Source organism: Salmo salar, chromosome ssa24 (assembly GCF_905237065.1).
Source record: "Salmo salar chromosome ssa24, Ssal_v3.1, whole genome shotgun sequence".
Taxonomy (NCBI): Eukaryota; Metazoa; Chordata; class Actinopteri; order Salmoniformes; family Salmonidae; genus Salmo; species Salmo salar.
The window spans coordinates 49,000,323-49,022,139 of NC_059465.1; the positions used below are offsets into that span (position 1 = coordinate 49,000,323).

General features: G+C 46.5%; 3 non-coding genes and 3 pseudogenes across 3 annotated transcripts; all 6 read right to left on the reverse strand.

The window, feature by feature from the left end:
• Positions 1-3,680: 3,680 nt before the first annotated feature.
• Positions 3,681-3,797, reverse strand: LOC123730454 (U5 spliceosomal RNA). The gene has a single exon (XR_006761898.1). It is a non-coding gene; the product is annotated as a U5 spliceosomal RNA (small nuclear RNA).
• Positions 3,798-4,188: 391 nt separating this feature from the next.
• On the reverse strand, positions 4,189-4,358 carry LOC123730445 (uncharacterized; annotated as a pseudogene).
• A 6,722-nt stretch (positions 4,359-11,080) lies between these two features.
• LOC123730455 (U5 spliceosomal RNA) lies at positions 11,081-11,197 on the reverse strand. Its single transcript, XR_006761899.1, has one exon. It is a non-coding gene; the product is annotated as a U5 spliceosomal RNA (small nuclear RNA).
• Positions 11,198-11,587: 390 nt separating this feature from the next.
• Positions 11,588-11,757, reverse strand: LOC123730446 (uncharacterized; annotated as a pseudogene).
• A 6,728-nt stretch (positions 11,758-18,485) lies between these two features.
• LOC123730456 (U5 spliceosomal RNA) lies at positions 18,486-18,602 on the reverse strand. The gene has a single exon (XR_006761900.1). It is a non-coding gene; the product is annotated as a U5 spliceosomal RNA (small nuclear RNA).
• A 406-nt stretch (positions 18,603-19,008) lies between these two features.
• On the reverse strand, positions 19,009-19,177 carry LOC123730447 (uncharacterized; annotated as a pseudogene).
• Between the last annotated feature and the right edge of the window lie 2,640 nt (positions 19,178-21,817).

The window sequence follows — 21,817 nt, forward strand, 5'->3', positions numbered from 1 at the left end:
CATTCTGACGAAGAACAGCAAAGGTAATCAAACTTTTCTAATAGTAAATCGGAGTTTGGTGAGTACCACACTTGGTGGGTGTCAAAATAGCTAGCCTGTGATGGCCGGGCTATCTACTCAGAATATTGCAAAATGTGCTTTCACCGAAAAGCTATTTTAAAATCGGACATAGCGAGGGCATAAAGGAGTTCTGCATCTATAATTCTTAAAATAATTGTTGTGTTTTTTGTGAACGTTTATCGTTAGTAATTTATTAAATTCACCAGAAGTGTTCGGTGGGAATGCTAGTTCTGAACGTCACATGCTTATGTAAAAAGCTGGTTTTTGATATAAATATGAACTTGATTGAACAAAACATGCATGTATTGTATAACATAATGTCATCTGATGAAGATCATCAAAGGTTAGTGCTGCATTTAGCTGTGGTTTTGTTTTTTGTGGCATTATATGCTAGCTTGAAAAATGGGTGTCTGATTATTTCTGGCTGGGTACTCTGCTGACATAATCTAATGTTTTGCTTTCGCTGTAAAGCCTTTTTGAAATCGGACAGTGTGGTTAGATAAAGGAGAGTCTTGTCTTTAAAATGTTGTAAAATAGTCATATGTTTGAAAAATTGAAGTTTTGGGATTTTTGAGGAATTTGTAATTCGCACCACACCTATCATTGGATATTGGAGCAGGTGTTCCGCTAGCGGAACGTCTAGATGTAAGAGGTTAACGGAAGACTTTGCGTGGTTAAGAACCACTCCCGACGCTCGGGTGAAGTCCCCAATAATTGCAAGGGAGCACAAAGCACACACAAGCTGCATTCAGCAACAATATTCTTATTTGCGAGAAACCATCTCTTGCTATAACATATATAGTCAAAGTGAGTCTGATAAACAGACATTGCATTTTCACCAATTAGATAAGCAGCTTGAACTTTGTAATTTCTTCTACTTTTTCAGTGACACAAACACTGTAGCCATCACTTTTTAGCACAGGTAGTTGGATAAAATACAAACTTTATTTCCTTTCATCATTTGAACAGGGCAAGGGAGCACAAAGCACACACAAGCTGCATTCAGCAACAATATTCTTATTTGTCTTATAAATACAAGGCAGATGCTAATTGACAACACAAGGAACTTTGATCCTATTAAAAGGCAGGAAGCTGCATTTAGTCAATTAATCATTAAATGCTTACTACAAGGCAGTGTTGCTGATGAAATAGTGCAAGAACACACCCTCGTGGACAAAATGCTTACAGCACCTGGTATTCCCAGGCGGTCTCCCATCCAAGTACTAACCAGGCCGGACCCTGCTTAGCTTACGAGATCAGACGAGATCTGGCGTACCTTTTTTATTTTTTTTATTTTTATTCTAAAAATCTTATTTTACAATATTTTCAATTCAATATGCAAAACCTATTCAATCAACACTAGACTAAACATAGGTCGGCATCCAATTTACCCACTATCAAATAAAACCAAACAAAATAAAAATACCAAACCAACTTCATACAAACATTACATACAAGACTAAGATAAAACAAATTCCATGAAATTAGAGAGGTTAAAAGCAACCCCCTATCAAATAAAAACATTCTCAAAAACAATTATTTTAAAATGATAAATGATATCTCTCCAAAACTTTGCACATCAAAACCCATACACCAAACCTCCATCCTCCCCACAGCAATGAATCCACAATCCTTCACAAACACACTTTCAAAATCCTTCTGCCTAGAGCTATGCATCAATCCCACATCCTTCTTGACCATACCTTCAAACACCTTCCACACTGTCACCCTCTTGCCCTCAAACCTTTCCAAGTTCCTCCTCGAATATACAGCATACCTTGCATGTGACAGCATAAAATTCAATATTCACCCCCTTCACATGCTGACACACTCCAAACAATACCAAACACCTCCAATCCACCCCTCTTATTAACTCTACTCCCCAGTACCTTTCTAGCATGTCCCTCAACCTCACATAGAACCCAGCTACCTCGACACACTCAAACATCATGTGCATCAGATTTTCATCCATAACTCTACATACGTCACACACACGAGACCCTGACCTGTCTACCTGATGTAACACCACCTTGGTAAACACCCGATTGTGCCTCAACATAAAATCAAAATGTGTACATTCAAGACTGTTGAGCCTCAATACCATCTTCTCCCACAACCGCTCCACATCCAACCCTGGAAACACTTGCCTCCACACTTTCTCAGATGCAGGCGCCTTGACCTTCCTGGTAAGAAGAGCCCAGTAGAAGGCCCTCACCTTGGTAGAGGATAAGGCTTGCACAGACTCCCCACATTTCACCTGCATCTCAGGCAAAGTCTCTAATACCCCCTTACTCATGTGATTGTCCAGCAGCCTCACCCACTCCCCTGGAAAACACTCCTTTATCCTCTCATACATTCTCAACACCGTCCCTTTCCTGACATCCTCATCTACACTCCAGACAGTATCTAAGATCGCCTGATCAGGCAGGAACCCCGGCACCACCTCATACCTAAAGTCCCTCACTCTTATCATACCCGCCCTCATAAGCACCTTACTCTCCAGCATCTTTCCCTCAGATTTCAGCAATGGGTTCATAAAAACCAGTAGATTCAAAATCACCCCAATAGAGTCACACTCATAGCTAACCTGCGGTAAAAACTCTGCCCAGGCCCTGAACACCTCCTGATAAAACGCAGGCACCTCTGCATACATGCTAGTCTTTAAACACATTAACAAGCCATAATCTCCGCATCCTCCACTCCTATGCAACCAATGCCTGAAAAACTCCTTCCACCCCTGACCCTCCTCCCCATACAAAAACTGTTTCACTCTCTTAACCCGTATGGCTTTTAACTTAACCTCCAGATCTACTAATCTCAACCCACCCCTATCATAATCTGCTATCATCACATCATGAGCAATTTTCACACCCTTCCCACCCCACAGGAACCCAGACACTACATTATTAATTTCCTTCAGAGCCCATACAGGCATGTCCAGACTGTGTAAAGAGTTATGTCGTATGCCTCCTCCACAGCGTTGCCCTGGAGACACATCACCTCTGGGATTCTCCCAAATGCACGGTTCTCCCAAATGTATCTCTTGGCATTCGTACTTCTTCTTCCAGGCAAACCGAATAGTGTTCTTCAGTCCAGTCCTAGGGACCGACACAGCGCTGCTATTAGTGGCCATATCCTCATGGAAAAATGGCCGTAAATCCACGTTCTCACCGCAACAAATAGAACTGGATTCTCTCTTATGCCCTCCGGCCTTCGGCTTTTGACCCAGCGAGCTTTGAGGCACCGCAGTACCGAGCTTGATCTGAGCCAAAGGGACAAGAAGCGATAACCCACAAATTGACCCCTGCACCCGCCGGGCCTCGGCAGACCTCAGCGGTTTGGCAAAAGTTGGCTCCTCCCCACCCAACGCTTCCCTGGTGACAGGCGGGTGTTTTTTTTTAAAAAGTCGCTAATGCGTCTTTAAGTCACTAGCTCTTTAAGCCTAGTGCGACTATTTGTTCAAAGCCCGGCAAATATGCCAGTCGTCGTCGGGCTTGAACTCAATTGGCCGAGCGACTACTTTGAGTGGAAAAATACGCCGGTCAGCCGGCTTCAAGTCAAACGCCTGAGCAAAAAGTCTGGGTGTCATCTCTGTCAATTTCTCTTGAAACAAGATACCGGGCTCTGCCAGAAGCAAAGCCCTTCCAAAAACACGTTGAACTCATAAGTGTTTCTCTCCACAGAAGTATTTAATAAAAGGCGAAAGGCTTGTGCCTAATGAAGAGAAACCAGAGTTGTATGGAAGTCAGAGGTCGGGGCCCGAGACACACACTGTGCACTATAGGCCGGGTTCCCGCTGGTGGTCCCCGAACCTTCCAAGTTTGAGGGCTGTAGGTAAAAAGTCACAGACAGACAAAGATACAGACAGACAGACAAACAATCCTGGTGAAGTGATTGTATTTTTTGGGGGGTCAAAAACACAGACACACACAGAGACACACACACACACAATCCTGGCCAATGTTTTTTTTTTTTTAAGTAAAATGGAGGGAAAACGGGGGACCCCATGAAGGGCACTTCGCCCTTCTTTCAGTTTGGATGTTTCTTCTTTTTTCTTTCCTTCTCTTCTCTTCTTCTGCTAGCTGTTTACATACCTTTGTGTATTTTTTTCCCTTGACAATGGGAGAACAGTGTTGCACCGTTCCCGGAGGTACTGCAATACCGGGTCGATGCGTGGAGCGGACGGAGCAAGCCCCATTTCCAACTCCCTGTTCAAAAAATCCATTTAATATGTAGTCCCCCGATGGGGGACGTATCAGATATTAAACTGATAAGAACAGATGATGATTCAAAGCTTTTATTCTAACTTTTCAAACATTTACACAGTGAACAATTCACGTCTTTTAACCTTTTAGATGCCCATATCCAAACAAAACTTGTAACAAAAAACAACCCATCGATTTTTCAAAAACCCTGAAACCCTTTCTCTCTGGGAAGAGATGGGCAACCAACACCCTCCCCCAATCTTTTCCAGGGGCTGCAGCAAAAAATCAAAAAATGTAATTAAAATAAAATATAAACACAAGCCATCAATAAACATAAGCAATCCAAAACCCCAAAAACCTGCCAACCTACATTCTAAACCTTAACTACCTGACCAGCCCCAACCCCCCTTTCCACCGCTCTAAGGCAGCATGGTGACCCCACTTCCTCTCCTCCCCTCAAATCTCCCTCCACTCTCCTCACTATTCCCTCCACCCCCCAGTCTGCCCCCGACTTAACCAGCCCCTGCCTGGCGTCCCACAGCCCTTTCTTAAAAAGACTGATAAGCAGCCACAACAGAAAACGATCACTACCTACCCCCCTGCTCTCCCTACCCCTCTCTCCACCCTCGCCCTGGCCCACACTACTCCTGCGAAAGCACAGTCCCAGTACATGTGGCGTATTGTCTCCTCCCCACCACAAGTTGGTCTCGGGCACTGGGGCGACCGTGCCAAGCTATGCCGGTACATGATGGATTTTACCGGCAAGCACTTGTGGAGGCTTAACCAATTTAGATCCTTAAGACGATTGTCTAGGCCCCGCGCCTGTATGGGGTACCCACCACAGGGGTGCACAAACGGTCCGTCTGACCTCCTCATACAGGCGTCTGTGGTCCAAACCTACTCGGGCAACTTCAACCTCGGGATGCGCACGTAGCCACTTCGCCGCATGGCTGAAGTGCCACGGCAGCTGTTCAGCCCGAGGACCCGTGTTGGACCACACCATTATGCTTCTCGCCTGGTACGAGAAAAACACCCGCAGGAAATAACCGGAGGGATGAATCACTAGATTAGCGAGCTCATTCAACAAAAACAAAACAAAAATCGAGTCCAGCTTGAGTGGGAAGTGTGGAACTCCCCTCCCTCCCTCCCCGATGGTTGAGAGCATGCGAGCCCTGGCGACATACTCATATCTGCCCCCCCACATGAACTGAAACACGAGCCTTACTAGCCCCCTCCTCATGCTCGCTGGCAATGGATAGATGTATGCCAAGTACAGAAGGGAAGGCAGTACATCCACCTTCAGGACCAGGACCTTGCCCAAGAAAGACAAGGATCTGGCCTTCCACATTGCCAGCTTCCTCTGTACCACAGCAACTCTCGTGTTCCAGTTCAGTGTCGCGGAGCCGGAGGTCTCAAAATGGACCCCAGGAATCCTCAGGGCCCCATTACAGAGAGAGAGTCCCCCGGGCACGTCCGTCCTGCCCCGCCATCTGCCGAAATACTTAACAGACGAGTTGGCGAGGTTAAGGACCGCTCCCGACGCGCGGGTAAAGTCTCCAATTATGGCCAGAGACCTTAGCAGGCACGAGTCCTTGCACAAAAGCAAGGTGGTGTCATCGGCGTACTGTGTCACCTTAACACGCAAACCGCCGCTCCCAGGGACCAGCAAGCCCTCCACCCCTGCGTCAGCCCTAATGGCAGCCGCCAGGGGCTCCATACAGAGCATGAAAAGGAGTGCCGAGAGCGGGCATCCTGCCTGACCCCTGAGGAGAGGCCAAACACGTCACCCAGATGGCTGTTTATGCTCACCCGGCACCCCGCTCCCACATACAAAATCTTGATCCACTTTATAAAGCGATCACTAAACTCTAACCTACCTAACACTCTGAAAAGAAAAGCCCTACTGACGCGATCAAAAGCCTTGGCCTGATCAAGCGCCGCTACCATCAGAGGTAGCCTTATATCCTCAAGCCAGGCGATGGAGTCCCTGATCAGCACAGCATGGTCAACGGCCGCCAGTTTCTAAGGTCAGCGGCGTCCCCTTTCTTGTAGAGGAGGGACAGCACGCCTACAGCCATCGACCTGCCCGGGACTCCAGTCTCGAGGACGGCCGTCAGGACTTCGAGGACCACCGGTCCAAGCATACCCCAAAACCGAGGTAAAACTCAGCCGTACATCGGCCATCGGCTTTGAACTCAGCGAGCTTTGAGGCACCGCAGTACCGAGCTTGATCTGAGCCAAAAGGACGAAGTGATAACCCACAAATTGACCCCTGCACTCGCCGGGCACCCGGGGGTCTCGGCAGACCTCAGCAGTTTGGCAAAAGTTGGCTCCTCCCCACCCAATGCTTCCCTGGTGACAGGTGGGTGTTTTTTTTTTAAGTCGCTAATGCGTCTTTAAGTCACTAGCTTTTTAACCTGTTGGGGATAGGGGGCAGTATTTGCACTGCCGGATAAAAAACGTACCCGATTTAATCTGGTTACTACTCCTGCCCAGTAACTAGAATATGCATATAATTGTTTGATTTGGATAGAAAACACCCTAAAGTTTCTAAAACTGTTTGAATGGTGTCTGTGAGTATAACAGAACTCATTTGCAGGCCAAAACCTGAGAAGATTCCAAACAGGAAGCGCTCTCTCTGACCATCTCTAACCAAAACAGGGGATCTCTGGCATAACGTGACATTTTCTAACGCTCCCATAGGCTCTCAGAAGGCGGGAAAAAGCTGAATGGTGGCTTTGCAGCCCCTGGCTGAAAAACATTAGCGCATTTGGAAAGTGGTTGATCAGAGTACAATGAGACTGGAGGCGCGTGCACGAGCCGACACCATGTTTACTGTCTCTCTCTTTGAACGAAAACAACGACTCCCGGTCGGAAAATATTATCGCTTTTTACGAGAAAAATAAAATAAAAATTGATTTTAAACAGCAGTTGACATGCTTCGAAGTACGGTAATGGAATAGTAGATTAGATTTTTTTGTCACGAAACGCGTCGGCCGCGTCACCCTTATTTACCCTTCGGATAGTGTCTTGAACGCATCGAACAAAACGCCGCTATTTGGATATAACTATGGATTATTTTGAACCAAACCAACATTCTATTGAAGTAGAAGTCCTGGGAGTGCATTCTGACGAAGAACAGCAAAGGTAATCAAACTTTTCTAATAGTAAATCGGAGTTTGGTGAGTACCACACTTGGTGGGTGTCAAAATAGCTAGCCTGTGATGGCCGGGCTATCTACTCAGAATATTGCAAAATGTGCTTTCACCGAAAAGCTATTTTAAAATCGGACATAGCGAGGGCATAAAGGAGTTCTGCATCTATAATTCTTAAAATAATTGTTGTGTTTTTTGTGAACGTTTATCGTTAGTAATTTATTAAATTCACCAGAAGTGTTCGGTGGGAATGCTAGTTCTGAACGTCACATGCTTATGTAAAAAGCTGGTTTTTGATATAAATATGAACTTGATTGAACAAAACATGCATGTATTGTATAACATAATGTCATCTGATGAAGATCATCAAAGGTTAGTGCTGCATTTAGCTGTGGTTTTGTTTTTTGTGGCATTATATGCTAGCTTGAAAAATGGGTGTCTGATTATTTCTGGCTGGGTACTCTGCTGACATAATCTAATGTTTTGCTTTCGCTGTAAAGCCTTTTTGAAATCGGACAGTGTGGTTAGATAAAGGAGAGTCTTGTCTTTAAAATGGTGTAAAATAGTCATATGTTTGAAAAATTGAAGTTTTGGGATTTTTGAGGAATTTGTAATTCGCACCACACCTATCATTGGATATTGGAGCAGGTGTTCCGCTAGCGGAACGTCTAGATGTAAGAGGTTAACGGAAGACTTTGCGTGGTTAAGAACCACTCCCGACGCTCGGGTGAAGTCCCCAATATTTGCAAGGGAGCACAAAGCACACACAAGCTGCATTCAGCAACAATATTCTTATTTGCGAGAAACCATCTCTTGCTATAACATATATAGTCAAAGTGAGTCTGATAAACAGACATTGCATTTTCACCAATTAGATAAGCAGCTTGAACTTTGTAATTTCTTCTACTTTTTCAGTGACACAAACACTGTAGCCATCACTTTTTAGCACAGGTAGTTGGATAAAATACAAACTTTATTTCCTTTCATCATTTGAACAGGGCAAGGGAGCACAAAGCACACACAAGCTGCATTCAGCAACAATATTCTTATTTGTCTTATAAATACAAGGCAGATGCTAATTGACAACACAAGGAACTTTGATCCTATTAAAAAGGCAGGAAGCTGCATTTAGTCAATTAATCATTAAATGCTTACTACAAGGCAGTGTTGCTGATGAAATAGTGCAAGAACACACCCTCGTGGACAAAATGCTTACAGCACCTGGTATTCCCAGGCGGTCTCCCATCCAAGTACTAACCAGGCCGGACCCTGCTTAGCTTACGAGATCAGACGAGATCTGGCGTACCTTTTTTTATTTTTTTTTTATTTTTATTCTAAAAATCTTATTTTACAATATTTTCAATTCAATATGCAAAACCTATTCAATCAACACTAGACTAAACATAGGTCGGCATCCAATTTACCCACTATCAAATAAAACCAAACAAAATAAAAATACCAAACCAACTTCATACAAACATTACATACAAGACTAAGATAAAACAAATTCCATGAAATTAGAGAGGTTAAAAGCAACCCCCTATCAAATAAAAACGAAGAAATTCTCAAAAACAATTATTTTAAAATGATAAATGATATCTCTCTAAAACTTTGCACATCAAAACCCATACACCAAACCTCCATCCTCCCCCACAGCAATGAATCCACAATCCTTCACAAACACACTTTCAAAATCCTTCTGCCTAGAGCTATGCATCAATCCCACATCCTTCTTGACCATACCTTCAAACACCTTCCACACTGTCACCCTCTTGCCCTCAAACCTTTCCAAGTTCCTCCTCGAATATACAGCATACCTTGCATGTGACAGCATAAAATTCAATATTCACCCCCCTTCACATGCTGACACACTCCAAACAATACCAAACACCTCCAATCCACCCCTCTTATTAACTCTACTCCCCAGTACCTTTCTAGCATGTCCCTCAACCTCACATAGAACCCAGCTACCTCGACACACTCAAACATCATGTGCATCAGATTTTCATCCATAACTCTACATACGTCACACACACGAGACCCTGACCTGTCTACCTGATGTAACACCACCTTGGTAAACACCCGATTGTGCCTCAACATAAAATCAAAATGTGTACATTCAAGACTGTTGAGCCTCAATACCATCTTCTCCCACAACCGCTCCACATCCAACCCTGGAAACACTTGCCTCCACACTTTCTCAGATGCAGGCGCCTTGACCTTCCTGGTAAGAAGAGCCCAGTAGAAGGCCCTCACCTTGGTAGAGGATAAGGCTTGCACAGACTCCCCACATTTCACCTGCATCTCAGGCAAAGTCTCTAATACCCCCTTACTCATGTGATTGTCCAGCAGCCTCACCCACTCCCCTGGAAAACACTCCTTTATCCTCTCATACATTCTCAACACCGTCCCTTTCCTGACATCCTCATCTACACTCCAGACAGTATCTAAGATCGCCTGATCAGGCAGGAACCCCGGCACCACCTCATACCTAAAGTCCCTCACTCTTATCATACCCGCCCTCATAAGCACCTTACTCTCCAGCATCTTTCCCTCAGATTTCAGCAATGGGTTCATAAAAACCAGTAGATTCAAAATCACCCCAATAGAGTCACACTCATAGCTAACCTGCGGTAAAAACTCTGCCCAGGCCCTGAACACCTCCTGATAAAACGCAGGCACCTCTGCATACATGCTAGTCTTTAAACACATTAACAAGCCATAATCTCCGCATCCTCCACTCCTATGCAACCAATGCCTGAAAAACTCCTTCCACCCCTGACCCTCCTCCCCATACAAAAACTGTTTCACTCTCTTAACCCGTATGGCTTTTAACTTAACCTCCAGATCTACTAATCTCAACCCACCCCTATCATAATCTGCTATCATCACATCATGAGCAATTTTCACACCCTTCCCACCCCACAGGAACCCAGACACTACATTATTAATTTCCTTCAGAGCCCATACAGGCATGTCCAGACTGTGTAAAGAGTTATGTCGTATGCCTCCTCCACAGCGTTGCCCTGGAGACACATCACCTCTGGGATTCTCCCAAATGCACGGTTCTCCCAAATGTATCTCTTGGCATTCGTACTTCTTCTTCCAGGCAAACCGAATAGTGTTCTTCAGTCCAGTCCTAGGGACCGACACAGCGCTGCTATTAGTGGCCATATCCTCATGGAAAAATGGCCGTAAATCCACGTTCTCACCGCAACAAATAGAACTGGATTCTCTCTTATGCCCTCCGGCCTTCGGCTTTTGACCCAGCGAGCTTTGAGGCACCGCAGTACCGAGCTTGATCTGAGCCAAAGGGACAAGAAGCGATAACCCACAAATTGACCCCTGCACCCGCCGGGCCTCGGCAGACCTCAGCGGTTTGGCAAAAGTTGGCTCCTCCCCACCCAACGCTTCCCTGGTGACAGGCGGGTGTTTTTTTAAAAAAGTCGCTAATGCGTCTTTAAGTCACTAGCTCTTTAAGCCTAGTGCGACTATTTGTTCAAAGCCCGGCAAATATGCCAGTCGTCGTCGGGCTTGAACTCAATTGGCCGAGCGACTACTTTGAGTGGAAAAATACGCCGGTCAGCCGGCTTCAAGTCAAACGCCTGAGCAAAAAGTCTGGGTGTCATCTCTGTCAATTTCTCTTGAAACAAGATACCGGGCTCTGCCAGAAGCAAAGCCCTTCCAAAAACACGTTGAACTCATAAGTGTTTCTCTCCACAGAAGTATTTAATAAAAGGCGAAAGGCTTGTGCCTAATGAAGAGAAACCAGAGTTGTATGGAAGTCAGAGGTCGGGGCCCGAGACACACACTGTGCACTATAGGCCGGGTTCCCGCTGGTGGTCCCCGAACCTTCCAAGTTTGAGGGCTGTAGGTAAAAAGTCACAGACAGACAAAGATACAGACAGACAGACAAACAATCCTGGTGAAGTGATTGTATTTTTTGGGGGGTCAAAAACACAGACACACACAGAGACACACACACACACAATCCTGGCCAATGTTTTTTTTTTTTAAGTAAAATGGAGGGAAAACGGGGGACCCCATGAAGGGCGCTTCGCCCTTCTTTCAGTTTGGATGTTTCTTCTTTTTTCTTTCCTTCTCTTCTCTTCTTCTGCTAGCTGTTTACATACCTTTGTGTATTTTTTTCCCTTGACAATGGGAGAACAGTGTTGCACCGTTCCCGGAGGTACTGCAATACCGGGTCGATGCGTGGAGCGGACGGAGCAAGCCCCATTTCCAACTCCCTGTTCAAAAAATCCATTTAATATGTAGTCCCCCGATGGGGGACGTATCAGATATTAAACTGATAAGAACAGATGATGATTCAAAGCTTTTATTCTAACTTTTCAAACATTTACACAGTGAACAATTCACGTCTTTTAACCTTTTAGATGCCCATATCCAAACAAAACTTGTAACAAAAAACAACCCATCGATTTTTCAAAAACCCTGAAACCCTTTCTCTCTGGGAAGAGATGGGCAACCAACACCCTCCCCCAATCTTTTCCAGGGGGCTGCAGCAAAAAAATCAAAAAATGTAATTAAAATAAAATATAAACACAAGCCATCAATAAACATAAGCAATCCAAAACCCCAAAAACCTGCCAACCTACATTCTAAACCTTAACTACCTGACCAGCCCCAACCCCCCTTTCCACCGCTCTAAGGCAGCATGGTGACCCCACTTCCTCTCCTCCCCTCAAATCTCCCTCCACTCTCCTCACTATTCCCTCCACCCCCCCAGTCTGCCCCCGACTTAACCAGCCCCTGCCTGGCGTCCCACAGCCCTTTCTTAAAAAGACTGATAAGCAGCCACAACAGAAAACGATCACTACCTACCCCCCTGCTCTCCCTACCCCTCTCTCCACCCTCGCCCTGGCCCACACTACTCCTGCGAAAGCACAGTCCCAGTACATGTGGCGTATTGTCTCCTCCCCACCACAAGTTGGTCTCGGGCACTGGGGCGACCGTGCCAAGCTATGCCGGTACATGATGGATTTTACCGGCAAGCACTTGTGGAGGCTTAACCAATTTAGATCCTTAAGACGATTGTCTAGGCCCCGCGCCTGTATGGGGTACCCACCACAGGGGGTGCACAAACGGTCCGTCTGACCTCCTCATACAGGCGTCTGTGGTCCAAACCTACTCGGGCAACTTCAACCTCGGGATGCGCACGTAGCCACTTCGCCGCATGGCTGAAGTGCCACGGCAGCTGTTCAGCCCGAGGACCCGTGTTGGACCACACCATTATGCTTCTCGCCTGGTACGAGAAAAACACCCGCAGGAAATAACCGGAGGGATGAATCACTAGATTAGCGAGCTCATTCAACAAAAACAAAACAAAAATCGAGTCCAGCTTGAGTGGGAAGTGTGGAACTCCCCTCCCTCCCTCCCCGATGGTTGAGAGCATGCGAGCCCTGGCGACATACTCATATCTGCCCCCCCACATGAACTGAAACACGAGCCTTACTAGCCCCCTCCTCATGCTCGCTGGCAATGGATAGATGTATGCCAAGTACAGAAGGGAAGGCAGTACATCCACCTTCAGGACCAGGACCTTGCCCAAGAAAGACAAGGATCTGGCCTTCCACATTGCCAGCTTCCTCTGTACCACAGCAACTCTCGTGTTCCAGTTCAGTGTCGCGGAGCCGGAGGTCTCAAAATGGACCCCAGGAATCCTCAGGGCCCCATTACAGAGAGAGAGTCCCCCGGGCACGTCCGTCCTGCCCCGCCATCTGCCGAAATACTTAACAGACGAGTTGGCGAGGTTAAGGACCGCTCCCGACGCGCGGGTAAAGTCTCCAATTATGGCCAGAGACCTTAGCAGGCACGAGTCCTTGCACAAAAGCAAGGTGGTGTCATCGGCGTACTGTGTTACCTTAACACGCAAACCGCCGCTCCCAGGGACCAGCAAGCCCTCCACCCCTGCGTCAGCCCTAATGGCAGCCGCCAGGGGCTCCATACAGAGCATGAAAAGGAGTGCCGAGAGCGGGCATCCTGCCTGACCCCTGAGGAGAGGCCAAACACGTCACCCAGATGGCTGTTTATGCTCACCCGGCACCCCGCTCCCACATACAAAATCTTGATCCACTTTATAAAGCGATCACTAAACTCTAACCTACCTAACACTCTGAAAAGAAAAGCCCTACTGACGCGATCAAAAGCCTTGGCCTGATCAAGCGCCGCTACCATCAGAGGTAGCCTTATATCCTCAAGCCAGGCGATGGAGTCCCTGATCAGCACAGCATGGTCAACGGCCGCCAGTTTCTAAGGTCAGCGGCGTCCCCTTTCTTGTAGAGGAGGGACAGCACGCCTACAGCCATCGACCTGCCCGGGACTCCAGTCTCGAGGACGGCCGTCAGGACTTCGAGGACCACCGGTCCAAGCATACCCCAAAACCGAGGTAAAACTCAGCCGTACATCGGCCATCGGCTTTGAACTCAGCGAGCTTTGAGGCACCGCAGTACCGAGCTTGATCTGAGCCAAAAGGACGAGAAGTGATAACCCACAAATTGACCCCTGCACTCGCCGGGCACCCGGGGGTCTCGGCAGACCTCAGCAGTTTGGCAAAAGTTGGCTCCTCCCCACCCAATGCTTCCCTGGTGACAGGTGGGTGTTTTTTTTTTTTAAGTCGCTAATGCGTCTTTAAGTCACTAGCTTTTTAACCTGTTGGGGATAGGGGGCAGTATTTGCACTGCCGGATAAAAAACGTACCCGATTTAATCTGGTTACTACTCCTGCCCAGTAACTAGAATATGCATATAATTGTTTGATTTGGATAGAAAACACCCTAAAGTTTCTAAAACTGTTTGAATGGTGTCTGTGAGTATAACAGAACTCATTTGCAGGCCAAAACCTGAGAAGATTCCAAACAGGAAGCGCTCTCTCTGACCATCTCTAACCAAAACAGGGGATCTCTGGCATAACGTGACATTTTCTAACGCTCCCATAGGCTCTCAGAAGGCGGGAAAAAGCTGAATGGTGGCTTTGCAGCCCCTGGCTGAAAAACATTAGCGCATTTGGAAAGTGGTTGATCAGAGTACAATGAGACTGGAGGCGCGTGCACGAGCCGACACCATGTTTACTGTCTCTCTCTTTGAACGAAAACAACGACTCCCGGTCGGAAAATATTATCGCTTTTTTACGAGAAAAATAAAATAAAAATTGATTTTAAACAGCAGTTGACATGCTTCGAAGTACGGTAATGGAATAGTAGATTAGATTTTTTTTGTCACGAAACGCGTCGGCCGCGTCACCCTTATTTACCCTTCGGATAGTGTCTTGAACGCACGAACAAAACGCCGCTATTTGGATATAACTATGGATTATTTTGAACCAAACCAACATTCTATTGAAGTAGAAGTCCTGGGAGTGCATTCTGACGAAGAACAGCAAAGGTAATCAAACTTTTCTAATAGTAAATCGGAGTTTGGTGAGTACCACACTTGGTGGGTGTCAAAATAGCTAGCCTGTGATGGCCGGGCTATCTACTCAGAATATTGCAAAATGTGCTTTCACCGAAAAGCTATTTTAAAATCGGACATAGCGAGGGCATAAAGGAGTTCTGCATCTATAATTCTTAAAATAATTGTTGTGTTTTTTGTGAACGTTTATCGTTAGTAATTTATTAAATTCACCAGAAGTGTTCGGTGGGAATGCTAGTTCTGAACGTCACATGCTTATGTAAAAAGCTGGTTTTTGATATAAATATGAACTTGATTGAACAAAACATGCATGTATTGTATAACATAATGTCATCTGATGAAGATCATCAAAGGTTAGTGCTGCATTTAGCTGTGGTTTTGTTTTTTGTGGCATTATATGCTAGCTTGAAAAATGGGTGTCTGATTATTTCTGGCTGGGTACTCTGCTGACATAATCTAATGTTTTGCTTTCGCTGTAAAGCCTTTTTGAAATCGGACAGTGTGGTTAGATAAAGGAGAGTCTTGTCTTTAAAATGGTGTAAAATAGTCATATGTTTGAAAAATTGAAGTTTAGGGATTTTTGAGGAATTTGTAATTCGCACCACACCTATCATTGGATATTGGAGCAGGTGTTCCGCTAGCGGAACGTCTAGATGTAAGAGGTTAACGGAAGACTTTGCGTGGTTAAGAACCACTCCCGACGCTCGGGTGAAGTCCCCAATATTTGCAAGGGAGCACAAAGCACACACAAGCTGCATTCAGCAACAATATTCTTATTTGCGAGAAACCATCTCTTGCTATAACATATATAGTCAAAGTGAGTCTGATAAACAGACATTGCATTTTCACCAATTAGATAAGCAGCTTGAACTTTGTAATTTCTTCTACTTTTTCAGTGACACAAACACTGTAGCCATCACTTTTTAGCACAGGTAGTTGGATAAAATACAAACTTTATTTCCTTTCATCATTTGAACAGGGCAAGGGAGCACAAAGCACACACAAGCTGCATTCAGCAACAATATTCTTATTTGTCTTATAAATACAAGGCAGATGCTAATTGACAACACAAGGAACTTTGATCCTATTAAAAGGCAGGAAGCTGCATTTAGTCAATTAATCATTAAATGCTTACTACAAGGCAGTGTTGCTGATGAAATAGTGCAAGAACACACCCTCGTGGACAAAATGCTTACAGCACCTGGTATTCCCAGGCGGTCTCCCATCCAAGTACTAACCAGGCCGGACCCTGCTTAGCTTACGAGATCAGACGAGATCTGGCGTACCTTTTTTATTTTTTTTATTTTTATTCTAAAAATCTTATTTTACAATATTTTCAATTCAATATGCAAAACCTATTCAATCAACACTAGACTAAACATAGGTCGGCATCCAATTTACCCACTATCAAATAAAACCAAACAAAATAAAAATACCAAACCAACTTCATACAAACATTACATACAAGACTAAGATAAAACAAATTCCATGAAATTAGAGAGGTTAAAAGCAACCCCCTATCAAATAAAAACGAAGAAATTCTCAAAAACAATTATTTTAAAATGATAAATGATATCTCTCTAAAACTTTGCACATCAAAACCCATACACCAAACCTCCATCCTCCCCCACAGCAATGAATCCACAATCCTTCACAAACACACTTTCAAAATCCTTCTGCCTAGAGCTATGCATCAATCCCACATCCTTCTTGACCATACCTTCAAACACCTTCCACACTGTCACCCTCTTGCCCTCAAACCTTTCCAAGTTCCTCCTCGAATATACAGCATACCTTGCATGTGACAGCATAAAATTCAATATTCACCCCCTTCACATGCTGACACACTCCAAACAATACCAAACACCTCCAATCCACCCCTCTTATTAACTCTACTCCCCAGTACCTTTCTAGCATGTCCCTCAACCTCACATAGAACCCAGCTACCTCGACACACTCAAACATCATGTGCATCAGATTTTCATCCATAACTCTACATACGTCACACACACGAGACCCTGACCTGTCTACCTGATGTAACACCACCTTGGTAAACACCCGATTGTGCCTCAACATAAAATCAAAATGTGTACATTCAAGACTGTTGAGCCTCAATACCATCTTCTCCCACAACCGCTCCACATCCAACCCTGGAAACACTTGCCTCCACACTTTCTCAGATGCAGGCGCCTTGACCTTCCTGGTAAGAAGAGCCCAGTAGAAGGCCCTCACCTTGGTAGAGGATAAGGCTTGCACAGACTCCCCACATTTCACCTGCATCTCAGGCAAAGTCTCTAATACCCCCCTTACTCATGTGATTGTCCAGCAGCCTCACCCACTCCCCTGGAAAACACTCCTTTATCCTCTCATACATTCTCAACACCGTCCCTTTCCTGACATCCTCATCTACACTCCAGACAGTATCTAAGATCGCCTGATCAGGCAGGAACCCCGGCACCACCTCATACCTAAAGTCCCTCACTCTTATCATACCCGCCCTCATAAGCACCTTACTCTCCAGCATCTTTCCCTCAGATTTCAGCAATGGGTTCATAAAAACCGGTAGATTCAAAATCACCCCAATAGAGTCACACTCATAGCTAACCTGCGGTAAAAACTCTGCCCAGGCCCTGAACACCTCCTGATAAAACGCAGGCACCTCTGCATACATGCTAGTCTTTAAACACATTAACAAGCCATAATCTCCGCATCCTCCACTCCTATGCAACCAATGCCTGAAAAACTCCTTCCACCCCTGACCCTCCTCCCCATACAAAAACTGTTTCACTCTCTTAACCCGTATGGCTTTTAACTTAACCTCCAGATCTACTAATCTCAACCCACTCCTATCATAATCTGCTATCATCACATCATGAGCAATTTTCACACCCTTCCCACCCCACAGGAACCCAGACACTACATTATTAATTTCCTTCAGAGCCCATACAGGCATGTCCAGACTGTGTAAAGAGTTATGTCGTATGCCTCCTCCACAGCGTTGCCCTGGAGACACATCACCTCTGGGATTCTCCCAAATGCACGGTTCTCCCAAATGTATCTCTTGGCATTCGTACTTCTTCTTCCAGGCAAACCGAATAGTGTTCTTCAGTCCAGTCCTAGGGACCGACCCAGCGCTGCTATTAGTGGCCATATCCTCATGGAAAAATGGCCGTAAATCCACGTTCTCACCGCAACAAATAGAACTGGATTCTCTCTTATGCCCTCCGGCCTTCGGCTTTTGACCCAGCGAGCTTTGAGGCACCGCAGTACCGAGCTTGATCTGAGCCAAAGGGACAAGAAGCGATAACCCACAAATTGACCCCTGCACCCGCCGGGCCTCGGCAGACCTCAGCGGTTTGGCAAAAGTTGGCTCCTCCCCACCCAACGCTTCCCTGGTGACAGGCGGGTGTTTTTTTTAAAAAAGTCGCTAATGCGTCTTTAAGTCACTAGCTCTTTAAGCCTAGTGCGACTATTTGTTCAAAGCCCGGCAAATATGCCAGTCGTCGTCGGGCTTGAACTCAATTGGCCGAGCGACTACTTTGAGTGGAAAAATACGCCGGTCAGCCGGCTTCAAGTCAAACGCCTGAGCAAAAAGTCTGGGTGTCATCTCTGTCAATTTCTCTTGAAACAAGATACCGGGCTCTGCCAGAAGCAAAGCCCTTCCAAAAACACGTTGAACTCATAAGTGTTTCTCTCCACAGAAGTATTTAATAAAAGGCGAAAGGCTTGTGCCTAATGAAGAGAAACCAGAGTTGTATGGAAGTCAGAGGTCGGGGCCCGAGACACACACTGTGCACTATAGGCCGGGTTCCCGCTGGTGGTCCCCGAACCTTCCAAGTTTGAGGGCTGTAGGTAAAAAGTCACAGACAGACAAAGATACAGACAGACAGACAAACAATCCTGGTGAAGTGATTGTATTTTTTGGGGGGTCAAAAACACAGACACACACAGAGACACACACACACACACACACACACACACACAATCCTGGCCAATGTTTTTTTTTTTTAAGTAAAATGGAGGGAAAACGGGGGACCCCATGAAGGGCGCTTCGCCCTTCTTTCAGTTTGGATGTTTCTTCTTTTTTCTTTCCTTCTCTTCTCTTCTTCTGCTAGCTGTTTACATACCTTTGTGTATTTTTTTCCCTTGACAATGGGAGAACAGTGTTGCACCGTTCCCGGAGGTACTGCAATACCGGGTCGATGCGTGGAGCGGACGGAGCAAGCCCCATTTCCAACTCCCTGTTCAAAAAATCCATTTAATATGTAGTCCCCCGATGGGGACGTATCAGATATTAAACTGATAAGAACAGATGATGATTCAAAGCTTTTATTCTAACTTTTCAAACATTTACACAGTGAACAATTCACGTCTTTTAACCTTTTAGATGCCCATATCCAAACAAAACTTGTAACAAAAAACAACCCATCGATTTTTCAAAAACCCTGAAACCCTTTCTCTCTGGGAAGAGATGGGCAACCAACACCCTCCCCAATCTTTTCCAGGGGGCTGCAGCAAAAAATCAAAAAATGTAATTAAAATAAAATATAAACACAAGCCATCAATAAACATAAGCAATCCAAAACCCCAAAAACCTGCCAACCTACATTCTAAACCTTAACTACCTGACCAGCCCCAACCCCCCTTTCCACCGCTCTAAGGCAGCATGGTGACCCCACTTCCTCTCCTCCCCTCAAATCTCCCTCCACTCTCCTCACTATTCCCTCCACCCCCCAGTCTGCCCCCGACTTAACCAGCCCCTGCCTGGCGTCCCACAGCCCTTTCTTAAAAAGACTGATAAGCAGCCACAACAGAAAACGATCACTACCTACCCCCCTGCTCTCCCTACCCCTCTCTCCACCCTCGCCCTGGCCCACACTACTCCTGCGAAAGCACAGTCCCAGTACATGTGGCGTATTGTCTCCTCCCCACCACAAGTTGGTCTCGGGCACTGGGGCGACCGTGCCAAGCTATGCCGGTACATGATGGATTTTACCGGCAAGCACTTGTGGAGGCTTAACCAATTTAGATCCTTAAGACGATTGTCTAGGCCCCGCGCCTGTATGGGGTACCCACCACAGGGGGTGCACAAACGGTCCGTCTGACCTCCTCATACAGGCGTCTGTGGTCCAAACCTACTCGGGCAACTTCAACCTCGGGATGCGCACGTAGCCACTTCGCCGCATGGCTGAAGTGCCACGGCAGCTGTTCAGCCCGAGGACCCGTGTTGGACCACACCATTATGCTTCTCGCCTGGTACGAGAAAAACACCCGCAGGAAATAACCGGAGGGATGAATCACTAGATTAGCGAGCTCATTCAACAAAAACAAAACAAAAATCGAGTCCAGCTTGAGTGGGAAGTGTGGAACTCCCCTCCCTCCCTCCCCCGATGGTTGAGAGCATGCGAGCCCTGGCGACATACTCATATCTGCCCCCCACATGAACTGAAACACGAGCCTTACTAGCCCCCTCCTCATGCTCGCTGGCAATGGATAGATGTATGCCAAGTACAGAAGGGAAGGCAGTACATCCACCTTCAGGACCAGGACCTTGCCCAAGAAAGACAAGGATCTGGCCTTCCACATTGCCAGCTTCCTCTGTACCACAGCAACTCTCGTGTTCCAGTTCAGTGTCGCGGAGCCGGAGGTCTCAAAATGGACCCCAGGAATCCTCAGGGCCCCATTACAGAGAGAGAGTCCCCCGGGCACGTCCGTCCTGCCCCGCCATCTGCCGAAATACTTAACAGACGAGTTGGCGAGGTTAAGGACCGCTCCCGACGCGCGGGTAAAGTCTCCAATTATGGCCAGAGACCTTAGCAGGCACGAGTCCTTGCACAAAAGCAAGGTGGTGTCATCGGCGTACTGTGTCACCTTAACACGCAAACCGCCGCTCCCAGGGACCAGCAAGCCCTCCACCCCTGCGTCAGCCCTAATGGCAGCCGCCAGGGGCTCCATACAGAGCATGAAAAGGAGTGCCGAGAGCGGGCATCCTGCCTGACCCCTGAGGAGAGGCCAAACACGTCACCCAGATGGCTGTTTATGCTCACCCGGCACCCCGCTCCCACATACAAAATCTTGATCCACTTTATAAAGCGATCACTAAACTCTAACCTACCTAACACTCTGAAAAGAAAAGCCCTACTGACGCGATCAAAAGCCTTGGCCTGATCAAGCGCCGCTACCATCAGAGGTAGCCTTATATCCTCAAGCCAGGCGATGGAGTCCCTGATCAGCACAGCATGGTCAACGGCCGCCAGTTTCTAAGGTCAGCGGCGTCCCCTTTCTTGTAGAGGAGGGACAGCACGCCTACAGCCATCGACCTGCCCGGGACTCCAGTCTCGAGGACGGCCGTCAGGACTTCGAGGACCACCGGTCCAAGCATACCCCAAAACCGAGGTAAAACTCAGCCGTACATCGGCCATCGGCTTTGAACTCAGCGAGCTTTGAGGCACCGCAGTACCGAGCTTGATCTGAGCCAAAAGGACGAGAAGTGATAACCCACAAATTGACCCCTGCACTCGCCGGGCACCCGGGGGTCTCGGCAGACCTCAGCAGGTTGGCAAAAGTTGGCTCCTCCCCACCCAATGCTTCCCTGGTGACAGGTGGGTGTTTTTTTTTTTTAAGTCGCTAATGCGTCTTTAAGTCACTAGCTTTTTAACCTGTTGGGGATAGGGGGCAGTATTTGCACTGCCGGATAAAAAACGTACCCGATTTAATCTGGTTACTACTCCTGCCCAGTAACTAGAATATGCATATAATTGTTTGATTTGGATAGAAAACACCCTAAAGTTTCTAAAACTGTTTGAATGGTGTCTGTGAGTATAACAGAACTCATTTGCAGGCCAAAACCTGAGAAGATTCCAAACAGGAAGCGCTCTCTCTGACCATCTCTAACCAAAACAGGGGATCTCTGGCATAACGTGACATTTTCTAACGCTCCCATAGGCTCTCAGAAGGCGGGAAAAAGCTG